This window comes from Peromyscus maniculatus, chromosome 6, assembly GCF_049852395.1.
Source record: "Peromyscus maniculatus bairdii isolate BWxNUB_F1_BW_parent chromosome 6, HU_Pman_BW_mat_3.1, whole genome shotgun sequence".
In the NCBI taxonomy this organism is placed as follows: domain Eukaryota; kingdom Metazoa; phylum Chordata; class Mammalia; order Rodentia; family Cricetidae; genus Peromyscus; species Peromyscus maniculatus.
The window spans coordinates 42,473,339-42,498,131 of record NC_134857.1 but is presented as its reverse complement, the minus strand read 5'-3'; positions in this window follow the sequence as shown (position 1 = coordinate 42,498,131).

Below are 24,793 nucleotides of genomic sequence, written 5' to 3'. Positions count from 1 at the left end.
AGAAGCCACAGGTGTCCTTTACTGTCTCCCTGGTCCAACCCTGCAAAGCTGTTGATTCGCTCTGACAGACTTACTTAGGACATAGCACTTTGTCATCTCAAGGACCAGCATGTCCCACTTCTGTATTCTGGCCATGCCTCAGTGTTCCCCATCCTTAAATCTTATAATATGATATCCATTTCTATAATTTAAGCATGAATTATGAAGCATGCAGTCTTCTAGGACTTTGCGATTCTCTGGGGATAAAGCTCTGTGGTTATATTTTCTAATTCATTCATTCATTTTTTTAAGTCTGAGGACTGTTCAATGGCATGTATATACAAAAGTTCATTTTAACTATTCAACAGTTACATCTGGGTTGTTTCCAGTTTGGAGCTAGTAAGAATGAAGTTGCTACAAACACTTGCATATAGGTTTCTCTATACATGGAAGTTTTTATTTCTCCAGGATAAATACCTGAGTTTTAACCTTTCACTGAAATGAGTTAAAAGCTAACAATACTGAGCCGGGCGTTGGTGGCGCACGCCTTTAATCCCAGCACTCGGGAGGCAGAGCCAGGCGGATCTCTGTGAGTTCGGGGCCAGCCTGGGCTACCAAGTGAGCTCCAGGAGGGGCGCAAAGCTACACAGAGAAACCCTGTCTCGAAAAACCAAAAAAAAACAAAAAACAAAAAACAAAAACAAACAAACAAACAAACAAAAAAAAGCTAACAATACTGATATGAAGCATGCGTGTTCCAAGAGTGTCCTGAATCCCATTCTCATAAGTGGACTTATGAGACCTTCCTCACAGGTTTGCCTCTATGAACCAGAACAAAAAGATATTGCACTGCTGATGTTTTAAAGATGCACATCTAAGAGAGGAATTGTTTCCAAAACATTATTCTTTGTGCTTGTCTGTCAAAGGAGTCAGTCCCACCACACACACTTAGAACAGGGGATCTTATCAGAGCCAAGAGTCAACCCTGTTCCATTTATTTATTTTTCTTGTATCATAATAAAATTACACCTCTCTCCCCCTTTCTCTTTTATCCATTTAAATCCTCCCACAGAAGCCTCTTTTTTTTTTAAATCCATGGCCTCTTATTCTCATTAATTGTTGTTACATACATGAATGTGTGCGTGTGTGTGTGTGTATGTACATGTACATTTGCATATATATTCCTAAGTACATAACTCTACCCTTCACAGTCTGTATAGTGTTACTTGCATGCATATTTTCAGTACTGACCATCCGATATTGAATAACTGTTTGGTGTGCTCCTCCCTGGAGAAGATTTTCTCACACTCTCTGCATTCTTTAGTCTGTATTCTTTGTAGGGTTGAAACCACATGGGCTTTCCCCATCAATTTCAGCGTATCTATTGTTCTTGCGCTTGTTCATTTCATGTTTAGGCAGTCATGGTGGTGAGGCTTTATGGGTATAGCATCTGGCATTTCTAGGAAGCACAGTTTCACAGAAAACTGGCTGTTCCTCTGGCTCTTACACTCTTCCTGTGCTTTCTTCCACAATGATCCCTGGGGCTTGGGTGCAGGAGTTGTGTTGTAGATATATCAGTTAGGAACTGTGTGCTATTTTAAAGAATGAGTACTTTTCAACTGGAAGGGCAAAATTAAACCCATCTTTAAGAATTTTCTGGACCATCTATTTGAAGATACTCTTTAATGAAAACAGGGAATAAAATGCTTTGGGGTTTTCTGTTTTTCTCAAAGTCAAGCCTAAACTTATGTAATAAAAGATTTTAAGAGCATGAACCATACATCATTTCACCCCTTGGTGTCCTTACAAAAAATATCTTAGATATTCTTCAGTTTTAAAACATAAGGACATTCAGGGATATGATAAATTAGCAAGATATTTCAAAAAAGCTCATTTTAATTTTTATAAAGTCTCGTCTACATGTATGTGCACAGGGGTCACTGACAGTTCCTACATACCAGAGGTTAAGACTGATGTGGGAGCCCCTTGGATACAGGGCCTTCCAAATTCTGGAATAGAGTTTATCACACAGACTTAATTATAAAGTATCCTTTTGGACTTGCATATTTCCTCTGAGATTTAAAAATCCCAGAGATATAATGTTACAGGCTAAAAATTGAAACTCTCAAGAATATCCACAATAAATATCACTCAAAATGTCATTTTTAATAAGCAGTAATATATTGGAGCAATTTTTAATGTTGTTAACAATAATAAGATTCACATAGCTAAAATCATTGAGTAATAGCTGAAATTTTACACAAATGATTTAAATACATTATTATCTTACATTTTCACTTCAATTTTTGAAGTCTTTGTTTATGCTTCATAGTTGCTGTGCCTCCATGTCCTGTGGAATTTGGTTCTTTGACCCTTTATATCTTCAAATTCCCACAGCTTGTAACTCAGTGATGTTCTCATTCCAAGGGCTCTTCTTGCCCTGAAAATCTGACTTCTAAGTAGGACAACCAGTAGAATTACTTGATCAAATGTGTGAACCAGAGATGTACATTTTAAGCTGCTTATATTTGATTGCCATGGTTCTTAGAAATAATTGTGACTAATAATAACTTTTCTGTAATAAATTATAACATATTATCCAGTGCCTCCCACAAATTGAATAATAGAAACACACTGGCATCCATACCTGTATTTGTTAAATGATAAATACATTAGTGATGTGCTTAAACTATGTCTGCTATTGTTTCCTATTACTCCAGTTTTTTTGAGGAGCATTAAACATGTTTGGAAATGTACCTATATTAAAACATTGTATTTGCTTGTATTTTTGAAGCCTTCAGTTACAACCCTGGATCCCCCAAAGATGTAGACTCTTGAAGAGTTACTTTGTAGATGAATTTGTAAATTGTCTTATTAAATAAAAAAACAAGTAGCTAAATATAGGGGTGAAAGCCTTAGAGAGATCAGGGAAATAGGGAAAGCCACCAGCCAACCTTACCTCACCAACTCTGCAGCTTCCAAATACTAGTTACTTCTTGTCTACTCATGCCTATATGCCTTGCTGTTCTACCATCTGATTTGCTCTTTCTATTCAGCTACATCACTTCCTCTTCCTGCCCAGCTCTGTCACTTCATGTCTGTCTGTACAGCCCTCCAGACCTCCATGGTTAACTAGTGTTGAAATTAAGGAGTGTGCCACCACACATGGCTCTGTTTCCATTGTGGCCTTGAACACACAGAGATCCTGCTTGCCAAGTAATAGGATTGAAGGCATGAGCTAACATTGCATGACTTCTGTGTTGTGGCTTGCTTTTTCCTCTGATCTCCAGGCAAGCTCTATTTATTAAAGCACAAATAAAATATCCCCACATTTCAGCACAAATAAAATATCATCACATTGTTTTACACTTTCCCACTTTTCTTTAGACTAACTGGCATGCAGATAAACATTTTTTTTAACCTAGAAAAATTTGTACTCATAGGGTTGACCTCTACATGCACTGTATTTCATAATCATTTATGTTTTATCTTCATTAAGCAATCCTGTATAACAAACAGTATTAGAAAGAGATTTTGGATCAAATACAGTCTGTCTTGGCTAATTTTATGTCAACTTGAAACAAGCTAGAGTCACCTGAAAAAAGAGAGCCTCAATTGAGAAAATGAGATGTCTCCATGTGATCCAGCTTTAGGGCATTTTATTAATTAGTGATTGATGGAGGAGGCCCTAGCCAGTTGTGGGTGGTGCCATCCCTGGGATGGTGGTCCTGGGTTCTATAAGAAGCTGAGCAAGTCATTGGGAGCAAGCCAGTAAGCAGCTCCCCTCCATGGCCTCTTCATCAGCTCCTGCCCCTAGATTCCTACCCTGGCTCCTTTCAGTAGTGGACTACAATGTGAAAGTATAAGGCAAATAAACCTTTTCTTGATGTTTGGTCATTGTGTTTCATTACAGTAACAGAAACCCTAAGACACAGCTGATTTCTTCAATTATGGAATTTCAGCGATTCTACAAATCCAATGAAATAAATATGATCTTCCATGTCAAATCAACTACAAAATAAAGAGTATACATATGTAGTTAAAACTTCATCATTGTGACATGAATTTCTTTGTAATTTTGTCATGCTAATCTTGCTGACATCAACAATCCATGAGTTTTATTGACCATATATAATAAGGACATGTTAGATTCCTTTGTGGATTACATGAAAGCAAAAATATCTCTGAAAGATCAGTTTACCCAGGGATCATAGTTGGGAAAATGCTACTTATAAGTATGCAATTATAGTGTAAAATATGAATACATGACTTAGAAATTTAAAAGTCAACTATTAATGAATGGAAGTAATCTATCATCTATGTATGTTCATGTGTACCTTATCTATCTCTCTATGTATCTATCTATGTATTTGTGTATCTATCTATCTATCTATCTATCTATCTATCTATCTATCTATCTGTCTATCCTTCATTTAGCTATCCATCCATTCAATATCTAGGTACATTGAGCTACAGTGACTTTTCAAAGAGTTTATTTAGGAAGTTTAGGAACAGCCATAGAGTGCATCTATGGAAATGTTTTACAACAGATCATAGGTGAGTCTGTAAAGATTGGAGAAGGAGAAACATTTTAAAATAAAAATATGACCAATACAAAATGAGCTCAATGATATTTTTGTGGACTTATTTTAAACCCTATTGCTTTGTTTGGTCATTGATGATAGATAGTGGATATGATGTTCACCTATTGGAAAGCTGTCCTTTGATTGTGTCTGCATTTTCAGTAAATAAACTGTTAGCTAAAAGTGAGAAATGTGGGTCAGAAGGCAAAGAGGGAAGGAGGCATGAAATATGTGTTTGTGTTCCAGTGAACATGAGAGGAATAGGAAAATGTGGGGCAGTTCTAGAAGTTTAGAGGTGCAGTTGGTTTTAGGTGCCATGAATGTGAGAAGGCACAGGATGGTCTGATTTTCCTTAATTTCATTTGTTGTGAGTATGCAAATAGATCATTTTTGCAGAGAGAAAGCAAAGAACTGTGTTTGAGTGATTAAGATGTATGAATGTGTGCAGGTATCCCAGACTTAGAAAGAAAAATACAGCACAATTTTTCTAATATGTGAATATTAGCTGTTAAGTCAATGATAATCAAGCTACAACCCTTAGAATCACAGAGATTAGGTATAGAGTAATGGACTAGTGAGGGCAGATAGCTCTCATTAGGAAAGGGAAAAGAATAAATAGTCATGGATGCATCAGGGGGTGGAATAAGAGGATCAAGAGGAGAAGGTGAAGAAAGACTGATCAATAGAAGTTCTATGTACATTGGATGTGTTTTCTCACCTGTTACTGCCTCCAACTGTTCAAATACAAGTTCCAAATCAGGGGTTGGAGAGGTGGCAGAATAGTAAAGAGAAATTCTTACCCTCTAGAGAACCTAGGTTCTGTTCCCAGTACCCCCATGGTGGCTCACAACCATCTGTAAATCCAGTTCTAGGGGATATAATGGCCTCTTCGGATAGCAGCAGGAATAAAAGTGCTTCACAGACATACATTCAGGTAAAGTATTCATACATGTGAATTAAAGTAAAAATAAAACATTTAAGAAAAGAAATGGCAAATCAAAAAACCATATCTGCTCAATGGTAGTTATCAACTAAGAGTAAGGGGAGAGAAAAAGATATATGAAGAAAATGAATGTACAATTCTTTAAAAAAAAAAAAAAACCAGCCCAAAACCAAAACCAAAACCAAAAGCCCAATACAACAACAAAACCTAAAAAACAATGTACATCATTGAAATAAAAAAAAAAAAACTACCAAAACCAAACTGTAATAACAATAAAAATCTGTTCTTGGTCAACTAGTCTTGAACTTGAGAGCTGTCCTGGAGTAGTTGCTATACAAAATGTCATTCATTCCATTGGAGAAAACTAATTTTCCATCTTCCAGAAGATATAAGTGATGCTTCCGTTGTTAACGTTTACCCTAGTTGCTAGATTTTCATTAATTAATAATTGGTTTTTAATATATAATAAAACAAAATCTATTGTATCAAAGTTGGACAAGCCAAGCCAACAGAAGGAAAAAAGCCCAAGAGAAGGCACAAGTGTCAATGACCCACTCATTCACACACTTAAGAATCCCATAAAAACACTAAACTGGAAGCCATAATGTAAACACCGAGGGCCTGGTGCAGCCTGGTACAGACCCCTGCAGGCCCTGTGCATGCTGCTTCGGTCTCGGTGAGTTCATGTGAGCTTTGCTCGTGTTGATTTCGAGGACCTTGTTTCCTTAATGTTCTCTGTTTCCTCTGGCTCTTACATTCTTTCCACTTCATATCTTTTCTTTTTTCTTTTTGAACAGTTTTATTTGGTTTGCCCTAGGTCCCTGGGCCATCTTTTCTCAGCTTGCTGGTAACCCAAACCATATCAGGTATAGGTTCCATCTCATGGAATGTGCCTTAAGTCATAGCAGTTATTGGTTGATTACTCCTACAGGCTTTGTGCCACCATTACCCTAGCATATCTTGCAGGTAGTACACCATTGTAGATTAAGCATTCGTGGATGGCTTGGTGCTTACATTTCTCCTTTAATAGTGAGCAGATTACCTTCCTGTAACAAAAACATTGAAACATAGGGGTGAAGGCTCTTTGTAGTCACTACCATGCCATCTCAGTGTTCATTGAGTTGTATAGACATTGTCTTTAACAATGAGGCCTTGCTGTCAGGTTTTGGAGAGCAACCTGCAGTCATGGCAAAAGCCTGTGTTTTGTTTGAGGTTGGGGGAGGCATTCCTGTGGAAACCCCTTGGCCAATATTCAATTAAATGCAATCCAAACCCAGTATTGGATGTTTTATTTGGTGACAAGAGATAGCTAATTGGGGCTCTGTCTTCCCCATTATTTGGCAATTTCATTTCCATCATTCTTCATATATGTAAGTACTTTAGGAGGTTTTTACTGTAAGAGGCTTTCATACTACTCCCCAAATGCCTTAATTTTAGCCATCTCTCCCCACATTCCCTTCTATTACACTCTCTCCTGTTTCCATCCCCACCTGATCCTCCTTCCATTCTATCCACCCCCACCATTCATCCATAAATATATATTCCCTTTTCTAATGAGATCTATTCCTTCTAGTTCCTTACACTACACTTACTTTCTGTGATTCTATGGATTGCAGCTTTCTTATCCCTAACTTCACAGCTAACATCCACATATAAGAGATTCTATACTATACTTGTCTTTCTTAGTGTGGGATATCATTTTTTTCCCTAGTACATTCCATTTGCCTACAAATTTCATGACGTTATTTTTTTCTTAAAGACTGAGTAATATGTCACTGTATAAATGCACCACATTTTCTTTATTCATTCTTCTGTTGAGGGGCATCTAGGTTGTTTCCAATGCCTTGCTATTACAAAGAGAGCAGCAATGAACGTGGTTGAGCAAGTGCCTCTATGGTAGGATGAAGCATCCTTTGGGTATATGCCCAAGAATAGTATAGCTGGATCTCCAGGTAAATTAACTTGCATCTTCCTGAGGAAACATCATATGGAATTCCACAGTGGCTGTACAAGTTTGGACTCCTACCAGCAAAGTATCGGTGTTCCTCTTATTCCACATCCTCACCAGCATGAGCTGTCACTTTTTTTTGTTGACCTTAGTCATTCACACAAGTGTAAAATAAAATCCCAAAGTAGTTTTGATTTATATTTCCTAGATGCCTAAGTACATTGAATATTTCTTTAAGTGTCTTTTAACAATTTGAGTTTCTTCTATTGAATATTGCATTTGGATCTGTACCCTATTTTTATTTGGGTTATTTGTTTTCTTGGTATCTAGTTTCTTGAGTTCTTTATATATTTTGGATATTAGCCTTCTGTTAGATGCGTAGTTTGTAAAATCGTTTCCCATTCTGGAAGCTGTTGCTTTGTTCAAATGACAGTGTCCTTTGCCATGCAAAGCTTCTCAGGCTCTTGAGGTCCCATTTACTAACTTTATATCTTAATACCCGTTTTAACAATGTTCCGTTCAAAAAGTCTTTTCCTGTGCCAATGAGTTCAAGTCTATTCCCAACTTTCTCTTCTCTTAGGCTCAGTGTATCTATTCCTTTTTTTATTGCTGTCTTTGATCCATCTGTAGTTGAGTTTTGTGCAGGGTCATAAGTATGAATCTATGTAGATTCTTCTAATACAGCCATCCGTTTTGAACAGCATCATTTGTTAAAGATGCTTTCTTTTTTCCAGTGTATATTTCTGGCTTCTTTATCAAAAATCAGATGTTCATAGGTGAGTGGATTTATGTCAGGACCTTTAACTTTATTCCATGTTCAATATGTCTGTATTTGTGACAATACCATGCTATTACTACTACTACTACTACTACTACTACTACTACTACTACTACTACTACTACTACTACTACTACTACTACTACTACAGCTTTGTAGTACAGCTTGAAATTGGGCATGGTGACATCTCCAGCAGTTTTTTTTCCTCCATTATTCAGCATTGTTATAACTATCCCATTTTTGTTTTTGTATGTTTGTTTGTTTGTGTGTGTGTGTGTGTGTTTGTGAGTTTTCATACATAGTCGAACATAGTTGTTTCAAGATATTTGAAGAATTGTGTTGGAATTTTGGTAGGGATTGCACTGAATCTGTTCATTGCTTTTGGTAGGATGGCCATTTTTTTTTTTATTATATTAATCCTCTTGACCTATGAATGTGGGAGACTTTTCCATCTTCTGATATCTTCTGCAATTTTATTTCCTCAGTGGCTTGAAGTTTTTATCACATAAGTCTTTCACTTGATTGGTTATAGATTCCCCAAGATATTTTATATTATTTGAGACAATTTTGAACGGTGTTGTTTCCTTGATTTCTTTCTCAGTTGATTTGTCATTTGTATATAGGAAGGCTACTGATTTTTTGTGAGTGAATTTTGTATCCTGATACTTAGTTGAAAGCATTTATCAGGTGTAGGAGTTTCCTGGTAGAATTTTTCAGGTCACTTATGTATGGTCTCTTATCATCTGCAAATAGAAATACTTTGACTTCTTCCCTTGAAATTTGTATCTGCTTGGTGTATTTCAGTTGTCCTATTGCCCTTTCTAAGACTTCAAGTGCTATATTGAATAGGAATGGAGAAAGTGGGCAACCTTGGCTTGTTCTAGAGTTTAGTGGAATTGCTCTGATCTTCTTGCCATTCATGTTGAGTATGGGCTTTCTGTAAACTGCCTTTATTATGTTGAGGTATGTTTATTATATTCCCAATCTCTCCAGTACTTTTCTCATGAAATAGTGTTGGGTTTTCTTGGAGGCCTTTTCTGATCTAACGAGGTCATGTAGTTTTTGTCTTTCAGTCGTTTATAAAGTGGATTACATTTATTGATTTATATTTGTTAAAGCATCTCTGCATCTATGGGATGAAGCTTACTTAGTCATGGTGGTTGATATGTTCTTGGATTAGATTTTCAAGTACTTTATTGAGTATTTTTGCATCTATATTCATTAGGGAAACTAATCTGTAATTTTCTTTGTTGGCTCTTTATGTGGTTTAGATATCAGGGTATTTGTGGCCTCATAAAATGAATTTGGCAATGTTCATTCTGTTTCTATTTTGTGGAGTAATTTGAGGAGTATTGGGGTTAACTCTTCTTTGAAAGTTTGGTAGAATTCTGTACTAATACCATCTGGCCCTAGGCTTCTTTTGTTTTAGATACTTTTCATTAGTACTTCTGCTTCACTGGGAATTAGAGGTCTGTTTAAATGCTTATCTGATCTTAATTTAACTTTGGTAAGTGGTATGTTTTGAGAAAATTATCTATTCTTTTAGATTTTCCAATTTATTAGAGTACAGTTTTTAAAGTATGTCCTCACGTTTCTCTGGGTTTCCTCTGTGTTATGCCCCACTTTTCATTTCTGATTTTGTTAATTTGGATATTTTTGTCTGCCTTTTAGTTAATTTGGATAAGGATTTGTTAATCTCATTGATTTTTCTCAAAGAACCAGCTCTTTGTTTCATTAGTTCTTTTTATTGTTTTGTTTCCTTTGTTTCTATTTTATTGATTTCATCCCTGAATTTAATTATTTCCTGCAGTCTACTCATTTTGTGCGATTTCTTCTTTTTGTTCTAGAGCTTTCAAGTGTGCTGTTAAGTTTCTAGTATGAGACGGTATCTCCAATATATATATATATTTTTTTTTATGTAGGAGCTTAATGAACTTGCCTTTTAGAACTACCTTCATTGTATACCATAAGTTTGGGTATGTTGTGTATTCATTTTCAGTCATTTCAAGGAAGTCTTTGACTTCTTTCTTAATTTGTACCTTGTCCCATTTTTCAGTCAGTATAGAGCTGTTTGATTTCTATCAGTTTGCAAGCTTTCTGTAATTTCTGTTGTTGTTGATATCCAGCCTTGTTCTGTGGAGGTCAGATAGGATGAAGGGTGTTATTTCCATTTTCTTGTATAAGTTAAGACTTGCTTTGTGTCTGTCTTAAATATGTGGACAATTTTGGATAAAGTTCCTTGAGATGAAGAGAAGGCAGTATATGCTTTTGTGTTTGGATAAAATGTTTTGTAAATATCTGTTAGGTCCATTTCATTTAGCTCTAGAATTTCTGTTTAATTTAATTTTTGTCTGGATGACCTGTGTATTGGTGAGATAGTGGTATCAAATTCTCCCACTACCAGTGTTTGCAGGTCAGTATGTGATTTAAGCTGTAGACATATTTCTTTTACAAATATGGGTAGCCTTGTTTTAGGGTATAGGTGTTAAGAATTACAGTATCCTCTTGGTAGATTTTCTTTCGATGAGGATGTAGTGTGATTAGTGTTGGTTTAAAGTATATTTTGTCAGATATTAAACTAGCCATGCCAGTTTGTTTTTCCAGTATATTTGCTGGGAATATCTCTTTCCAACCTTTTACCTTTAGGTGATGTGTATTCTTTTTGTTGAGGTGGGTGTTTCTTGGATGCAGCAGATGGATGTATCCCTATCATGGTGTGGGCCTCAAATTAGACCAGTCACTAGTTGGCCACTCCCACAAGTTCTATACAACCATTGTGCCAGCATATTTTGCAAGCATGATAGTTATAGGTCAAAGGTTTTGTGGCTGGATTGGTGTTGCAGTCCCACCCCTAGAAGCCTTCCCTAGTTACAGAAGATGGCCAATTCAGGCTCCATATCCTCTATTACTTGGAGTCCTCACTAGGATCACCATCATAGAATTCTTTATTGTACTAGGTTTCCACATTGCCAACCCCAAATGCCCCCAAATTCCAGTTGTTTCTCCCCATACTCTCTCCCTCCATCTCTCCCTGAATCTGTTCTCATTCCCACATGCTCCCCAGTCCACTTAAATCTATTCTATTTCCCCTTCCGGGGAGAGCCATGCATCCCTCTTAGAGTTGTCCATGTTACTTAGCCTCTCTGGGTCTGTAGATTATAGCGTGATTATCATTTAAATAGCTAATATCCACTTATAAGTGAATATAAGTTAGTACATATAAAATTTGTCTTTCTGTGTCTGGGTTACCCTGCTCAGGATGATTTTTTTTCTAGTTCCATCCATTTGCCTACAAATTTCATGATGCCATTTTTGGGGGGGGGGGCATTTTCTTTTATTTTTTATTTAATTTTTTTATTCATTTTATATACCAACCAAAGATCTCCCCACTCCCCTCTTTCAAAACTAGTACATTTAATTGAGGTAGGACTGAGCTCCTCTCCACTGGATCAAGGGTAAGCAAAGTGTCCAACCATAGGTAATGGGCTCCAGAAAAAGCTAGCTCATGAACCAGGGATAGATCCTGATCCCACTGCCAGGGGCCCCTCAAACAGACTAAGCTACACAACTGTCTACTGTATGCAGAGGGCCTAGGTGCAGGCCAGGAGGATTTGTTGAAGGAGCATAGGCAGGAGGATCTAGAGTTGGAGGCTACAGATATCATTATTTTTAACAACTGAGTAATACTCCATTGTGCAAATGTACCACATTTTCTTTATCCATTCTTTGGCCGAGGGATATCAAGGTTGTTTCCAGTTTTGACTATTATGAATAAAGTTGCTATGAACATAGTTGAGCAAGTATCTTTGTAGTAGGATGGAACATCCATTGGGTACACGCCCAAGAATGGTATAGCTGGGTCTTGAGGTAGATTGATTCCCAGTTTTCTGAGGAACAACCTTATTGACTTCCAGAGTGGTTGTTTTTAATATACTTTCTTTGTTCTATACATTCAGTGTTTTGATTATATGCCAAGCAGACTTTCTTTTCTGATCCAGTCATTTTGTTGTTCTGTATGCTTTTTATACTTTATTAGGCATCTCCTTCTTTAGGTTAGGAAAATTTACTTTTATTATTTTATTGAAAATATATTTTGTGCCTTTGATCTGGGTTTCTTCTCCTTCCTTTATTAGTATTATCCTTAAATTTGGGTTTTTTTCATAGTGTCTTGTTTCCTGTATATTTTGTGGCAGTAGTTTTTTTTTTTTAAATAACCTATTTGACTGAAGTATTTATTTATTCTATTGGGTCTTCAACGCCTGAGATTCTTTCTTCTGTCTCTTGTATTTTGTTGATGAAGCTTGCCTTGAGGCTCATGTTTGAATTCCTAAATTTTTCTTTTCTTTTCTTTTTCTTTTTTTTCTTTTCTTTCTTTTGCTTGTTTGTTTGTTTTTTTTTTGTTTTTTGTTTTTTGTTTTTTGTTTTTCTAGACATGGTTTCTCTGTGTAGCTTTGTGCCTTTCCTGGATCTCAGTCTGTAGACCAGGCTGGCCTCGAACTCATGAAGATCAGCCTGCCTCTGCCTCCTGAGTGCTGGGATTAAAGGCATGCACCACCACCAGCCGGCCTAAATTTCCCTCAGTTTTGGTTTTCTTTATTGACTGTCTTTCATTTTCAGGACTTTAACATTCTTATTTGCTTCCTTCCATTGTTTGTTTGTGCTTTCCCTGATTTCTTTAAGGAATTTATTAATTTCCTCTTTATAGACTTCTATCATATTTATAAAGGCTGTTTTAAAGTCTTTATTTGTGTTTCAAGTATGTTGGAATTCTCTGGATCTGTTGTAGGGTTCTTGGGCTCTAGTGCATTCATATTGTCCTGGCTGTTATTGATTGTGTTTTTATGCTGACATCCAGGCATCTGGGATTGTAGTGATTGTAGTTCCATATGCTGACAGCTGGTCTTTTCTTTGTTGGGTGTGTATTTTGTTCCTTTGTTTCTGTATTCTATCAGGTTCTTAGAAGAATGTGGTGGCTGTGTTGCCTGTTGGAAAATCTTCTGGATTCTTGATAGGTGTGAGGACTACAGTTTCAGGTAACATGTGTTTCTGTCTATTGGGACCTGAGACTTAGGAATGGGAATGGGCTTGGCACCTGGCTGGGCTTTCCCAAGAGAGCAGAAAGTTGAGTGTTCCACCAAGATCTGCTTCGTGATTCCACTGAAACTGAGAGCATAGTGTTAGGAGAAAGCAGAGGAAGTCTTCTAGAGAGTTGAGGATGAGTGTGGAATTGGACATGGAGGAAGATGTGAGAATATGTAGTTAATCTGCCTGCTTCCCTGTCAGAAGTGGCCTGTGGGTTCCTACATTGTGCCTGCTGGAGTCGGGTATTGAAATAAACCAAAGAGTGGAGGAGGACAGTTAGGAGAGGAATATTGAGGGATCAGTTGGAGAGAGAGGTAAATGGGGAGGGAGGCTGCAGCAGGCATTCTGTTGCAGAACTTGGCATGAGACTGGGGCACTGGAGAGGTGATGGGCTGCAGGTAGTCTACCTGCTTCTCTGGCAGGAGTGGCCCTAGGTGTTTCTTAATGCAGTCAAGCTGACAATCATGATCAACTATCACATATACAACAAGGTAAAGGAGAACAAAATTATTTTATTTACAGGATAATGATGTATGTAACTGTGGATCATCATGTTAAACAAAACAACTCAATCTCACAAAAACAAGTACAATATTATCTCTCATATGTGGAACCTGCAAACACACACACACACACACACACACACACACACACACACACACACCATGAAAATAGAAGAGAAATATTTTTTGCAAATAAGAAAGGGACTGGTGAAAGGCAAGGGAGCAGACAGAAGAGGCTAATGGCAGTTAAATATAGTCAAAGTACATGGTAAACTTGAATGAAAATGCCATTGTAAAGCCTATCATTTTGTACAGTAAATGCACAATAAAAATGATATAAAAGGAAATGGTCAGGGCTGAGGGACATGCTCATTATCTTGAGCTGGTCATGGTTTCCTGGTAGGCAGTTATGTCAAAAATGATACACTTTAAATATGTGGACAAAGATCACACACATGGTGAGTATGGTGTGTGTGTGTGTGTGTGTGTGTGTGTGTGTGTGTGTGTCTGTCTGTCTGTCTGTCCAGAAGTCCTAAGATGGGAGAGGTGAGTCTCTTCTCACTATATAACTTCACCCCAGTTTATGAAATGTTGTCCTCTTTAAGTTGCTGTTAGGCAATCACATCTGTGATCGATGGCTTCAGGAAGGCAGCACCAGCTGGTGTTTTAATCTTTTGTTCTCTGAAAGCGGAGGGAATAATGTTTGCTTTCTCTCTTGTTTGTGTGAACATCATATAAAATAGGAAGGAGGCTTGCTCATCTGCTGTCTTGTTCTTTGAGCCAGATGGGTCTTGTCGTCACTGTTACTCAAGGTGGTTATTTCCAATCATGACTTAGAAAGGAAGAGGCAGACCAAGTTATATGGACAGATATAATTTTATCTGCATATTTATATTTATTTTAATGTGTTTGATAATAAATAAATATATAGAATGAGAAGCAGTCTTTTACAGATTAAAAATACATGTGTAAAGAACTACATTTAGTTTTTAAATTAAAGTCATAATTTCAATACTAGTTATAAGTATATCATTTGTAATGTGTAAAAATAAAACATAAAGCAATAAAAATAAGGTAATTATAGCATAGTTGGTATTATTTTACAATAAAATGTAAATTGTAAAATTTATAATAAAATGTAAATTTGTAGCACAGTGGGTATTGTTTTATAATAAAATGCTTGTGTAGGTAAGAATTTTTATTTTGATAATAATTATCAGATCACATAAAATGAAAATCACATCAAGAAAAGTATACCAGGAAAATAATTGAATTGCTTTTTTAGCTTCAAAGAACTACATATACGTTCTATTCAATGTTTTTTTTTTAAATTATGTTTTTTTTGTGATATGAACAAATTTTGTGGATCATAAATTGCTTGTGAATGGAAGTCAAGTTTGAACTTCTTTTTTTGAATTGGTAGATGCTTTTAAAAATAATCTGACTGAAATACACACCTAACAGTTCTGTCATTTTCCTCCTGCTTCAGTCTCTCTGGGTGATTTCTGTGTGATCAGTGCGGCCTTCACTGTATGTTTATTCTGGAATCGATAGGCCAACCACCTGTGTTTGGATCAGCTGTCCTTATCAACATTCACTTCATTGGTTTGTAACTTCATCTCGGCACCAGCTTTATTATTTTGATGTTTTCCTAAAGGATCTTTTGTTCTAGTTAAGTATGTGTCCTTAAAATTGTTAGCATACCATGCTTGGCACCATAAACGTCATAAAAGCTTGTTATTTTTGGCTTTTGCTTTCTGTCGGAGTTTACAACATCCCTTCTTCATATTTTGAGAAAGAGCACTGGAGATTTCTGTAGCAATGCTGCAAAGCACAGTGCACGGGCTGCTGATGTTTGACAGCTTTCCTTCACCATCCTTGCTGGAGCTTTGCCACACACATTCTGGATCTTGTCTTATTTGGCTCATTTTATTTCTTTTTTGAATGTTTATAATTGCTGAGAGCTCAAAATGTAGAGAAAAAAACAATTTTGTTTCTCTTTTACAATGTGCTGATTTCTGCTGATAACTCTGCTTACCAAGTGAAAATAATGTTGTAAAATAAACATCAAAAGTTGAAGGAATTTGAGAAAGGTTTCTCATCTCTGAAGTAGTGGGCTATCAAAAATACCTTTGATGGAGTTGGGGAGATGGCTGAGAGGTTAAGAGCACTGGCTGTTCTTCCAGAGGTCCTGAGTCCAATTCCCAGCAATCACATGATGGTTCACAATAATCTGTAATGAGATTTAGTGCCTTCTTCTGGTATGCAGTCATACATGTAGGCAAAACACTATAAATAAATCATAAAAAAATACCTTTGAGGACCACAAACAACCAGAAATGTTGTATTGAGAAGCATCGTCTTAGAGCTCAAGACATCACCTTAAGATGGACTGCATGGTCACACACAGCAGTTATAATGTACCCATCCAAACCATTCCCAATTCAAATGTACACTTAGAAGGTTACTGTGGAATATCGTTCTGTATGCTATGAATGTGTTTTGCTCTCATTGGTTGATACATAAAATGCTGATTGGCTAGTAGCCAGGCAGGAAGTATAGGTGGGATAAGAAGACAAGGAGAATTCTGGGAAGAGGAAGGTTGAATCAGGAGTCACCAGCCAGACACAGAGGAAGCAAGATAACAAGGCAGAACTGAGAAAAGGTACCAAGTCATGTAGTTAAACATAGATAAAAATTATGGGTTAATTTAAGTATAAGAGCTAGTCAGTAATAAGCCTGAGCTTATGGCTGAGCAGTTATAATTAATTTAAGCTTCTGACGTCAAGGTACAGAGATGCCATGGCATGCTGACTTGATCTACAGTATGGTGGGTTCCCAGGGTGCAGGCTGAAACACAGCATGACAGATTACCGCTGTGGGAAACAGAGGCATCTCCAAGCCGCTGCACAGTATGCTGTGTGGTGGATTTAGCTTTTGCTAGGAAAAAGAAAAAAAAAAAAAAGCCGGGTGGTGGTGGCGGCGGCGGCGGCGGCGGAGGCGCACGCCTTGAATCCCAGCACTCCAGAGGCAGAGCCAGGCTTTTCTCTGTGAGTTCAAGGCCAGCCTGGGCTACCAAGTGAGTTCCAGGAAAGGTGCAAAACTACACAGAGAAACCCTGTCTCAAAAAATGAAGGAGGAGGAGGAGGAGGAGGAGGAGGAGGAGAAGGAGAAGGAGAAGAGAAGGAGGAGGAGGAGGTGGAGGAGGAGGAGGAGGAGGAGGAGAAGGAGAAGGAGAAGGAGAAGGAGAAGGAGTGAAAGACCCCAGCACACTAGCTTAGCCTAACGCCATTTCAAGTAAGGTCTGAAAAGCGCGGGGTGTCTACGGCCGGCCTCCTGGCCCCAGAAAAGGGTACTAAAGGTCAGAAAAACAACTTGGAGCCAGACAGCAGGCGTGTCAAGCTCGGGGAAAAACCACGAGCTGCCCTGAGTTTGAATCCGGCCTCATTTGAATCGTCCAATCAGAACCCTGTAAACCATGAGCTGCCCTGAGTTTGAACCCGCCCTCCTCGTGCTCCTGCTGCCCGACCCTATAAACACCCCCCCCCCCCCCCCCCGCTCCAGCCCGTGGGCGCGCCAGTCTCTTGAGCTTCTTGAGGGACTGCGTTGCCCCGGGTACCTGTGTTCCTGAATAAAGCCTCTTGCTGTTTGCATCTGACTCGTGGTCTCGGTGTGATCTCTGGGCGAGGGTCTCTCCTGAGGGAAGACTGCCTTCGGGGGTCTTTCATTTGGGGGCTCGTCCAGGATTAGAGACCCCCCCGCCTCGGGACCACCGACCCACTGTCAGGAGGTAAGCCGGCCGGCCTTGGTGTATGTCGTTTCTGTCCTGTCAGAGTGTTGTCGGTTTATCTGAATGTTGAATGTTGTCTGTTTGCGCGCCTGAATCGGTCTGGAGTCAGTGGGGCTGAAGGAGCTGACGAGCTCGGACTTTGCCACTGCGACCCTGGAAGACATTCCATGGGTCTCTGAAGTCCCCTTCGGGGGCATGGGAAGTCCCCTTCTGGGGCACGGGAAGTCCCCTTCTGGGGCACGGGAAGTCCCCTCTGGGGCACGGTTTTTTCGGGGCCACCCCCGTATCAGAAGGATAAGTGGTGCTGGCAGGGGACGGAGAATTCAAACACTCCGTGTCCCCATCTGAGTTTTTGCTTTCGGTTTTACACCGGAGCCGCGCAGCGAAACTGTTTCTTGTTTGTGGTGTCGGTTTGTTTTGCGTTCTTTGTCTAATCCTTCTCCATCCAGGAATTAATATGGGACAGACTGTTGTTACCCCCTTGAGCCTAACTAATGACCATTGGTCGGACGTCAAAGGCCGGGGGAGCAATGAAGGTGTTGTCATCAAGAAAAACAGATGGATGACCCTCTGTGAGGCCGAATGGGTCATGATGAATGTAGGATGGCCACGGGAAGGGTCATTTAATCTCTCTCTCATTTTACAGGTTGAGAGGAAGGTGTTTGCCCCTAGCCCCCATGGGCATCCAGACCAGGTTCCCTACATCACCATTTGGAGATCCCTGGTTGAAAACCCATTCCCCTGGGTCAAGCCCTTCCTCCCACAACCCCCTCTCACTCCCCAACCTTTGGCGCCTCCTAACCCCCTTTCTTCTCTCTACCCAGTCCTTCCCCACAGGGAGCCTTCCAAGCCCCCTGTCCTTCCCCCTGACCCTAATCTCTCCTCTTGTAGATCTGCTGGTAAATGAACCGCCGCCCTACCAGCTGACCCAGGCGGCTGCGCTCGCGGCGGCTCCTGTCACGGCGCCGGCCGCGACCTTCCCGGGGGCCGCCCCCCCCCCCCCCCCCCCGTGATGACCCCGCTCGCTGGGGACTCGGAGGAAGAAGAGGAAGCAGTCCAGTCCCCCATCGCGGGCCGCCTCAGGGGCCGCCGAGCCGGCCCCCCCACTAAGTCCAAAGCCTTCCCGCTTCGGGAAGGCCTCAACCATCAGTTACAATATTGGCCCTTCTCTGCCTCAGACCTTTATAATTGGAAACAACATAATCCCCCTTTCTCCAGGGATCCTGTTGCCTTGACCAGCCTAATTGAGTCCATCCTAGTGACTCACAGGCCGACTTGGGACGACTGTCAGCAGCTCCTGCAGACCCTCTTAACAGTAGAGGAAAAGCAGAGAGTTTTCCTGGAGGCCCGGAAGCAGGTTCCGGGCGATGACGGGAGGCCAACCCAACTCCCAAATATCATCGATGCAGCTTTTCCCTTGACCCGCCCAGACTGGGACTTCAATACACCTGAAGGTAGGGAGCATCTACGTCTCTATCGCCAGTTGCTCTTAGCGGGTCTCCGAGCGGCCGCCAGAAGGCCTACCAATTTGGCTCAGGTAAGGAATGTGATACAGGGAAAGGAAGAAACACCCGCTGCATTTTTAGAGAGGCTGAAGGAGGCTTATAGGATGTACACTCCGTATGATCCAGAAGACCCAGGGCAAGCACCAGGTGTCATCCTGTCATTTATATACCAGTCTAGCTCAGATATCCGAACCAAGTTGCAGCGGTTAGAAAGTTTGCAAGCGCTAGGTTTGCCAGATTTATTGAAGGAAGCAGAGAAAGTGTTCAATAAGAGAGAAACTCCTGAGGAGCGTGAGGAAAGGAGATGGCAGAAACGTGAGGAAAGGGACAAGAAACAACATAGGGAGATGAAAAAGGTTTTGGCCGCCGTTGTGTCTCAGGGACAGCGGAGAGAGGGAGATAGATCGGGAGAGCGAAGGAGGTCACCCCTTGATAAAGATCAATGTGCTTACTGTAAGAAGAAGGGACACTGGGCCCGAGACTGCCCCAAGAAGCCACAAGGACCCCACCGACCCAAGCCCCAAACCGTGGACCTCCTTAATCTAGAGGACTAGGGGAGTCGAGGCCAGGAGCCCCCCCCTGAGCCTAGGATAACCCTCAAGATCGGGGGGCAGCCTGTGACCTTCCTGGTTGATACTGGTGCCGAACATTCAGTCCTAACCCATGCCGGAGTGCCTCTTAGCCGGCATTCTGCACTGGTGCAGGGGGCAACTGGAAACAAGAGGTATCACTGGACTGCCGAGAGAAAGGTCCAACTGGCATCAGGGCAAGTAACTCACTCCTTCCTGCATATACCTGAATGCCCCCATCCGCTGCTAGGACGGGACCTATTAACCAAATTGAAGGCACAAATCTACTTTGATGAGAAGGGACCAAGACAAATCCTTGCCCTCAGTTTAGAGGGAGGCAGAACCCACGGAGAAGTCACCTGAGGAGCTACAGAACTGGCTGAGAGAGTTTCCTCAGGCCTGGGCAGAGACTGGGGGCTTGGGGTTGGCACGTGATCAGCCACCGCTGATGATCTCACTAAAGGCCTCCGCGACTCCCGTTTCAATCAGACAATACCCAATGTCACGGGAAGCTCATGAGGGGATCAAGCCCCATATTCGGAGGCTCCTGGACCAAGGGGTGTTAAAGCCCTGCCAATCACCTTGGAACACCCCTCTCTTGCCTGTTAAGAAACCGGGGACAGGAGACTACAGGCCGGTCCAGGACTTGAGAGAGGTCAATAAGCAGGTGGAGGACATACACCCCACGGTGCCTAACCCCTATAACCTTCTGAGCACCCTACCACCGACCCACGTCTGGTACACTGTGCTAGACCTGAAGGATGCCTTCTTTTGTTTAAAACTGCACCCTCAGAGTCAACTGCTATTCGCTTTTGAATGGAGGGACCCAGAAAAAGGGCTCTCGGGACAATTAAGGGCTATAGAGCCTCAGCCAAAAAGGCCCAAATATGCCTAGACAAGGTCACCTACCTAGGCTACACCCTGAGCGGGGGGCAAAGATGGTTAACAGAAGCAAGGAAGGAGACGATAATCTCCATCCCCCCTCCTCGGAACCCCCGCCAAGTTCGAGAATTCCTGGGTACGGCTGGGTACTGCCGCCTTTGGATTCCTGGCTTTGCCTAACTGGCAGCCCCATTATACCCCCTCACTAAACCAGGGACCATGTTCCAATGGGAGGAGAAGCATCAGAAAGCGTTTCAACAGATTAAGAAGGCCTTACTCGAGGCCCCGGCTCTGGGTCTGCCAGATCTAACCAAGCCCTTTGAGCTGTTTGTGGATGAAAACTCAGGTGTTGCCAAGGGGGTACTGGTGCAAAGACTGGGACCTTGGAGGAGACCTGTAGCGTACTTATCCAAGAAATTGGACCCGGTGGCTACAGGATGGCCTCCATGCCTCCGCATGGTGGCAGCCATTGCCGTATTACTCAAAGATGCGGGAAAACTGACTCTGGGACAACCATTGACTGTGCTGGCCTCCCATGCAGTGGAGGCCTTGGTCCGACAACCACCGGACAGATGGCTTTCTAACGCCAGAATGACTTACTATCAGGCCTTACTACTGGACTCAGACCGGGTAAATTTCGGGCCGACAGTTTCCCTTAACCCTGCCACTTTGCTGCCACTGCCTAGCCCCTCCGAGGAGCATGACTGCCTCCAGATTCTAGCCGAAGCACATGGCACCCACCCTGATCTGACAGATCAGCCGCTCAAGGATCCAGACGCTGTCTGGTACACCGACGGGAGCAGTTTCCTGGAAGAGGGGGAGCGCAGAGCCGGGGCAGCTATAACCACCGAATCGGAAGTGGTATGGGCATCGCCGCTCCCGCCCGGAACATCGGCCCAGAGCGCAGAACTGCTTGCGCTCACCCAAGCCCTCCGGATGGCAGAAGGTAAGAAGCTCACAGTTTATACTGACAGCAGATATGCCTTCGCCACTGCGCATGTCCACGGGGAAATTTACAGACGGAGAGGCCTGCTGACGTCCGCGGGTAAGGAAATCAAAAACAAAAAAGAGATCCTGGACCTCCTAAAGGCCCTGTTCCTCCCGCTCCAACTCAGTATTGTCCACTGCCCAGGGCATCAAAAGGATGACTCTGCGGTAGCCAGAGGGAATCGGCTGGCAGATCTGACTGCCCGAACAGTGGCTTCCCAGCCAGCAGGAAACAGCCAGTTGATGGCTATACAAGAACCACAGCCTGAGAGAGAGCCCGTGCCCTATAGCCCAGAAGACCATGAGCTAGCAAAGAAAATGGGGGCGGACTGGGAACAAAGAAGACAGGCATATATACTAGGGGACCGGATGGTCATGCCAACCTCCCATACCCGATATATGCTGAGATTCCTCCATGCATTGACCCATTTGAGCAAAAACAAGATGAAGACCTTATTAGACAGAGAAAACACCTGGGCAGTGCTGCTGAACCAGGATCAGGTACTCCAGCAGGTAACTTCTACCTGCCCAGCCTGTGCTCAAGTCAACGCAGGAAAGGTTCATCTAAACAAGGGGGCCCGCCAAAGAGGCCATCGTCCTGGTGTTCATTGGGAAATAGACTTTACAGAAGTAAAACCTGGACTCTACGGGTACCGGTATCTCCTGGTCTTCGTGGACACCTTTTCTGGATGGATCGAGGCATTTCCAACCAAGAATGAGACGGCTAACGTGGTAACAAAGAAACTGTTGGAAGAAATCTTCCCCAGGTATGGGATGCCTCAAATATTGGGGTCGGATAACGGGCCTGCCTTCGTCTCCCAGGTAAGTCAGAAGGTGGCCAAACTATTGGGGGTTGATTGGAAACTCCATTGTGCATACCGCCCCCAGAGCTCAGGACAGGTAGAACGAGCTAATAGAACAATTAAGGAGACTCTAACCAAATTAACGCTTGCAACTGTCACTAGAGATTGGGTGCTCCTACTTCCCTTGGCTCTCTATCGAGCCCGAAATACCCCCGGCCCACACGGCCTAACCCCTTTTGAGATCATATATGGGGCCCCACCTCCTGTTGTAAACTTTCTCCATCCTGATATTTCCTCTCTTGCCACCACCCCTACTTTAGAAGCACATCTTCAAGCCCTCCAGTTGGTGCAGAGGGAGGTCTGGAAGCCCCTGGCCAAGGCTTATCAGGAGCAGCTAGACAAGCCGGTGGTGCCCCACCCCTTCCAGATCGGGGACTCCGTTTGGGTCCGACGACACCAGACCAAGAGCCTGGAATCATGGTGGAAGGGGCCCTATACTGTCTTGCTGACCACCCCCACTGCACTCAAGGTCGACGGGATTGCTGCATGGATCCACGCCTCTCATGTGAAGGCTGCCAGGGAACCCGACCCAGCAGGATCCAGAAAGTCAACATGGACAGTGCGCCATACACGAAACCCCTTAAAAATAAGGTTGGCCCGCAGCTCCTCTTCCTCCCCCTCCTCTTAATCTCTACCTACCCCCAGAGGACTAGGGCGGCAGAGAGCCCGCACCTAGCTAAGAGGCTCACTTGGCAGGTCATCTCACAAACTGGGAAGACGGTCTGGCAAACGACCGCCTTTCACACCCCCTTTACATGGTGGCCTAACTTACATCCAGATCTCTGCCAACTAGCAGCAGGGTCAGAGGACTGGGACATCCCTACCACTGACCCCATGAACCCCAGAGCACCAGACGTCTGTCAGGATGGTAAGGGAACTTGCAAATGTAGTGACGGGAGATACGGATGTGGCCACCCTGAAGCCAGGGCAGCCCTGTCACAACTATCCTTCTACGTCTGCCCCCGGGATGGTAGGGACAGAAAGCTGATTAGCCAATGTGGGGGTTATGAAAGTTACTTCTGTAAAGCATGGGGATGTGAAACAACTGGCAATACCTATTGGAAGCCTTCATCCACTTGGGACCTCATTAGGGTAAAAAGGACTACCCAAGGGGAAAGCCGCACATGGCGCCCACTCACTCGAGCACATTGTTGGGGTTTCCCAGGCGAGCTTAGTACATACTGGGAGGGGGAGGGCCCCTGTATAAACTTCACCTGCAACCCCCTAAACATATCCTTTACTCAGAAAGGAAGGGGGACGGCACAAGATTGGATTAAAGGAAAAACATGGGGACTTAGATTTTTCATGACAGGACAGGACCAGGGATTTACCTTTATGATTAAACTTAAAATTGAGGAGCCCTCCGCCTCTATAGGCCCCAACCAGGTTCTCTCTGACCAAAAGCGCCCCTCTTTACCTGCTCCAGCACCCCCGAGGGCTACCACCCGACCCGATTCGGCCATTCGCCCAAGCACGGTTCCGAATGCCGCTGTAACCCCAGTCACCCTCCAACCACCCAGACCCGGTACGGGAGACCGGCTATTGAATCTTATAGAGGGCGCTTACTCAGCCCTCAATGTTACTAGCCCAAATCGGACTCAGGAGTGCTGGTTATGCCTAGTTTCCACACCTCCCTATTATGAGGGGGTGGCCGTAGTCGGAAGCTTCATCAATTCCTCTTCACCCCCATCAGGATGTGCCTCAACACCTCAGCATAAGCTCACAATCTCCGAGGTGTCAGAACAAGGACTATGTCTGGGGACAGTACCCTACACCCACCAACACCTGTGTAATCGCACCCAGGTACTTGTACCAGGACCCCATTATCTCGTGGCTCCCAACGGAACTTACTGGGCCTGTAGCACTGGACTTACACCATGCCTCTCCCCCTCAATACTAGCTAACACGGCCGATTATTGTGTGCTCATAGAACTGTACCCCAGGATAGTCTATCATACACCTGAAGATGTCTATGCCCGATATGAAACAGGGGTCCCCCGTATAAAAAGAGAGCCAGTCTCACTAACCCTGGCCCTGATACTAGGTGGATTAACAATGGGAGGGATCGCCACCGGAATAGGCACAGGTACCACTGCCCTCATGGAAACCAACCAGTTCCGACAACTCCAGGTTGCCATGCATACCGATATCCAGGCACTGGAGGAATCCGTGAGTGCCTTGGAAAAGTCACTCACCTCCCTGTCGGAGGTAGTTCTGCAGAACCGGAGGGGATTAGACCTCCTCTTCCTGCAGGAAGGGGGGTTATGTGCTGCCCTTAGAGAAGAATGTTGCTTCTATGCGGATCATACTGGGGTGGTGAGAGATAGCATGGCTAAGTTAAGAAAGAGACTAGAACAGAGACAAAAACTCTTTAAAGAACA